Consider the following 6,138-nt stretch of genomic DNA (forward strand, 5'->3'; position numbering starts at 1 on the left):
GTATTAGACTCTGATATGTCAAAACCCATTAACCAAAGGAAGGGGAGTTGACCATTAAAAGGGTTGACTTTTGAGGGCCTTATTATATTAAGTCAACCCATGACACCCCCTTATGAGTTTTGCCACCTTTGTTCGTGAAAACCTTAAGAAACAAGGCTTAACTAAAATGTAGAAGAATACAAACCAAGTGGATGTTTAACCAATACAGGTTCTGACTTGGGAATGTAAGTTCTTAATTTAAGGGTCAAACCAGGAGGTCATTTCAAAAAAAAAACAAAAAAACAAAAAACAAATACAAAAAACAAAAAACAAAAAACTTGAAGAAGCACTAGGCAGCAAGCTAATTAACACAATTGACAACACAATGTATGTATCATTTAGGTCAAATATATTTGGGTGGGTTGACCGAGCCCAACAACTAAAACACCTGATCTATTTATTTACAAGTTTCAATCTTAAGTACTTCAGCTTGGGATAGTCAATCGTATTCCCAAACCCTAACCTCCTTCACTAAATAAGCTAAATCTGACACAGAGTTCACCCCATCCCTCGGTCCCTTAACCCCCCCCCCCCCCAAAAAAAAGAGAAAAAATTAAAAATTAATTTTGTTGTAATGTAAGAGAATAATTACTAATTATGAATTTTAATTTGTCAGCTTCACAACCCAGCAAAGAATAATTACTAAATAAGTAATTAGTGATTTAAAAGTGACTCTGCAATGGATCAATAAGGGAATGGCTAGGTAGCTGAGTCGATGGTCGACCATCCTATCATTGCTCATCTGTTGGAGGTAGTTTTCCTCAAGCTACAGCGAAGAAGGATTTCCTTCACTGATGGACTTTTTTTTTTTTTTTTGGGTAAAACCTTCACTGATGATGGGCATCATTTGCACTTTGATGGGTCATTTTGGATCTCCAACAAATAGAAGGAGTGAATATAGACAATGAAGATTTGTGGGTATTTCCTTCACAATGGGTGAAGAAAAAATATACTTTCTTGGGTGAAAGACAAGTCTTCTCTTCATTTTCTTCAACGTTGGAGATCCAAAATGACCCCATCAAAGTGCAAATGATGCCCATCATCAGTGAAGGTTCTACCCAAAAAAAAAAAAAAAAAGAAAAAAAAAGAAGAAGAAGAAGAAGAAGAAGAAGAAGAAGAAGAAGAGAAGAAGAATATGTCATTTGTGACATATACCAAGCATGGCTCTCGGTTTTCAAATGTTTATTCAACTACATAGTAAATTATACAAGAAAACTATCAGGGTTGGGTTGGTATAATAGTGTGTAATTGCACTTCACTATAAAAACCTAACTTTGTATCAAAATATGGATACAAAATGCTAAAGTCAACTTGACAAACTTTTCTTGAAAAAAAGAAAAAAAAAGAAACTAGACAAACTCAACTTATTCAAGACAACATGAAATATCCCTTTCAGTTTCAATGTCAACTAGAAAATATATAGAAGTGTGACTCCTAAGTGATTTATCCTTCTTATAGAAACCACCTTCTTATATTGATTATATTTCACTTGAGAAGAATATAATGAAAAGATTAAGTCAAAGAGGTTCCATTGGTAAAGTGAAAAAAATGATAATGTTTTTTGGGTTGAATAAATGTATTTTCCAAACAAGGCCTCATTCTACAATATCTATTGACATGGATTTATATCACTTGCCTATAACACTCTTTGTTTGTTTATTGGTTGCGATCATGTACTATATATCATTTGCGGACCTCATTCAATTCAATTTGGGGCTACTTCAGCGTCAAAATGTTGTTATTGGTTTGAGGGTTTGACATCTCAAGAGGAAAAGGCTCTTTTACTTCCTAATAAGTTAAGGATATTCTCCATTTAAACATCTATAGTTACACTTAATTGTTACCATCATATAAAAAAAATGGTATTATGTTATTACCATACCATGTGGCATATAAAATTTTATATTACTGTTTTTTGTCCCTTACGAGAGAAAAAATATTGTAAGAGGGTAAAGTGGATATAGTTAGACTTCTAATGTAACAAACAGCGCAAACCCAGCAAGAAAGATGGAAGAAAAAGATGAGAGTTCCGCACGCCACCAGTGAAGAGAATCTACACACCATACCAATGACGGTACAAAGAGTGGTATCTTCCACATAGGATTAACATGATTAGATTAAGAGAGAAAAAATAATAAAGAACTGCAAGTGAGAGGGAAATAATCCTCAGAGACATCGTGGCTATTCTTTTCTCAAAAAAAGAAAAAAAGAAACAAACCTGAACTGCCCAAGCCCTAGTACCCGATTACGCTTTCACCAATGGTCGAACTTCTCCTTTTGCTTGTTCCCCACCTCTACCCGGAGCCCACCTCCACTGCACATATGGGCATTGCTTAACACTTGTGCTTTTTCCTTGATTCTTGTTCTCATTTCTTATAAAAAAAAGTTGTGCCATTCTCTTGGCTAGAACTTCAACAATTTTTCCTTCCTCTTTTCCTATGTGTAGTTCATAAGCTTCTACTGCTATGATTTTTAACTTGTTATATCATTTAGTCCTCTAATTCAGTTGATCAGGTAAAAGAAATACCTTAAAATCATCATATCAGAAAAATTCTTTATTTTGTTGCTCATCTTGAATTTTTTTTTGTTAAGAATCAGCAACGAAGTTTATTAATAAATAATTGAGACCAAAGAATGAGAGAACAAACAAACTATTGAGCTATTTTTCCATCTTTCGCATGACCATCAACAAAAAAGCAATCCAACCAAAAGAAATACAATCAAATGGTTACGAGAACCTAAATTTGGGTCTCAATTGAGCATCCCAATTAATATTAGATACAAGAAAAGATGGAATCACATACCAAGTAGAATAAAATCTAGTTGAGGTAGCATCTTTGCTAGTTTGTCCTCTACATAGTTGATCTCACAGAAACAGTGGGATATATACCATAAACAAGAATCTAGGTAGCTCTTAATATACCACCACTCTTGCTGAAACACCCAGTGATTTTCTTTTGTTCTTGATGCACATTACGATGGCTATTGAATCACATTCAATCCAAAGCTTTCAAATATTCATTGACCTCGCATGATTGGTACCAACAAAAAAAGTTGTGAATTCAGCAACAAAGTTTAAAGAAATCCCTTCATAATTTGCGAACAACCTAGAGGGAACCCCTTGGTCATCACGCAAAATACCTCCAACCCTAGAGCAACCAGGATTTCCTAGCAAGTACCCATCAATATTGAGCTTCCAAAATCTCAAAGGAGGGCATTGCCAAGTTACTTCAACAATCTTTCTTGTTGCTGATGGAGATATCAGTACCTTTAACCGTCTGAAAAATACAAGATCCGATACCAACTTGACATTGATTGGAACTAACTTGGAAAAATCAATTAAATCTCTCAACACTGCCTTGACCACAAAAGAATGATTTCGCTCCAAACATTCATATTTTTGTTTGTTCCTTTCAAACCATATATGGTATGGAATAATAATAGCCATCCAAAGCTTGCACAACCTAATGATTTTTCTTTTCTGTTTCCACCATGAGAATAATTCCTCGATGGATGGAAAACCACACCAGCAAATAAAAAAAAACACATCAGCTTTGTCCATACCTTAGAGCTAAAAGCACACTCCAAGAAAATATGAGTATAGGATTCACTCTCCTTTTTACATAGCTCACATATCGAAACCATCGGTACACAATGCTTTTTAAGCATATCATCCGTAGGCAAATGAGCATGAGCAAATCTCCATCCAAAAACGAAAAATCTAGGAAGTAGACCCTTCATCTACACTAGACGAGGCCAACCAAGAATATTATTCTTATCCCTCAAAACCTCCCAGGCTGAATAAACTGAAAAATGGTTAGACTCAAAAAGAGACCATACCTATTTATCTTGAACGTCCACAGACGGAAGCTTGGTAACCACAATCAGAGCAGAAATAGCTTCCATTTGAGAAGAGAGAACTGGAGGCATACACCACCTCCCTCCTTCAATAAAATCTGACACAGAAGCAACAAGTGTACGAGGGAGCTGAACATCATTTGCTAACAAATCAACAATTCTGTACTTTCCTAAGCACCGATCGTACTAGAAATTAATGGATGTACCATCTCCAACGATCCATCTTTCTGAATCTCCTATGAAATTCCAGATTTTTTTAACCCAAGGAGAATAGAAAAGGATTTGGATGAACCTTTTAGGGAGCCATCAGCCGCAACAAACCGCCCTAATAAAAAACTTGCAAGCATTGATTGGTCTGTCTTGACAAACCAACCTAATTTCACAAGTAGAGCCAAATTAACCTCCTTGAGATGACAAATATTCAACCCACCTTCTTACTTGGGTTTACAAGTACTACTCCACTTAACTGTAATTGCCTTGGAAGAAGTTGCTTCACCACACCAAATGAAATTCCTGATCCACCTTTCCATCAATACTATAGCAGACGATGGCCAAAGGTAGATTGAAAAATTGTAATGGGATATTGTTCATCACTGATTTAACCAGTTCTACTCCCCCTGCCAATGACAGTAATCGACCCTTCCAACCAGATAGTCTAGCCTTAAAATTGTCGATTAAAGGTGAAACCGCCTCTTTTTTCACCCTTCCTTTAAGAATTTGAACTCCCAAGTAGCGAGTGGGGAAGCTACACTCAGGAATCCATAACACCTCCTTGATTATTATTATCCTTTCTCCCGCAATTGAACCCAAAAGACTCTTTTCAAGATTGAAGGCTTGCCTCGAGTAAGCTTGATATGTATCTAAGGATCTCTTAAGATTCTTAACCCCTCTCAGATCTGTATTCATAAAAATAAATAAATCATTAGCATACAAAAGATGGGAGGGGGTGAAGATCTTCCATAGACCTAGAATGCCTTTTATTAAATTCTTTCATCTCAGCTTTTGAAGCCCTCGACAAAGAACCTCTTCCGCCAAAATAAAGACCATTGGGGAAAGGGGATCCCCTCCCGTTCAACACCAAAAAATCTCACCCGGCCGCCATTGACTAGAACAGATAACCTCGTAGAGTAGAGAATCTGACTAATCCAATCCACCCATTTATCATGAAAGCCGAATTTCTTCAACATGTCAAATAAAAACTGTCATTCTAGAGTAAATCCTATACTCATTAGATCAGTCATGTAAAATTTTACATGATTAGTCTTGAACTTACTAGACCAATCATGTAAATTTTGTATATTTACTGATCTGGATTTTTTTTTTTTTGGTCTTTTTTTGTCTTTCGGATTCAATCTCTTCAAAGATCAGGTATTTTTTGTCCTCTTAGTTTTTTAAAAACAATGATAATTCCAAAATATTACATCCCATGAGTTGGGCTGAGGTTGTCTTCCGAAATTAGAGAGAAGTTTAGGTCTTCTTAGAGTCAAAGAATCCAATACTACTGGTATAGTCAAGCTTCTTTGGAACATTTCATCTAGAAAGAATAGCATTTGGGTGGAATGTGGGTATTCTAATATTGCCCCTTATCCTTCAGATGTTTATTGGGCATGGAAAAAAAAAATTCTTAAGTATAGGCATCTCGTGTGTGAGTACATCCAGTCTTCTGTTGACGATGGTTCTAACACTTTCCTTTGGCTTGATAATTGCCATCTTAATGATGTATTAATCTCTAAATGTGGTGGCAAAACTAGATATGATGATAGTTTTGATATGTTGAACGTATCTTCCATCATGAGGGATGGTATTTTGATTCCTCGCCCGGCAAGTTCTCATCCTCTCTTTAAGGTTTAGGGAAAGCCTCCTAGTATTCATTTTAGGTTTAAAGGAAGTGAGAATTTAGTTCAGTGGGTTGCAAATTCTTCAAAGAAATTTTCATCTTTTGTTGCTTGGAACTTGGTGAGATCTAGAGCTACTGTTGTTTCTTAGTTTAGGACGATTTGTTTAGTTGTTCCATCCCTAGGCATTGCCCTACTATTTGGAGAGTTATGTCAAACTCCCTCCAGACTTAGAATTTTCTTCTTTGAAGAAATTTGTCTATTCATAAATGTTGTCTGTGTTGGAATTCCCTTAAAAGTGTTGACCATCTTTTCTTCTCTTGTCCCTTTTCCAAATCTGTCTAGGGTGGTATTCTTATAAAATGTTGATTTTTGTTAAAGTTATCCTTCCTTTTGACAAAGAATG

Source organism: Macadamia integrifolia, chromosome 8 (genome assembly GCF_013358625.1).
Source record: "Macadamia integrifolia cultivar HAES 741 chromosome 8, SCU_Mint_v3, whole genome shotgun sequence".
NCBI lineage: Eukaryota > Viridiplantae > Streptophyta > Magnoliopsida > Proteales > Proteaceae > Macadamia > Macadamia integrifolia.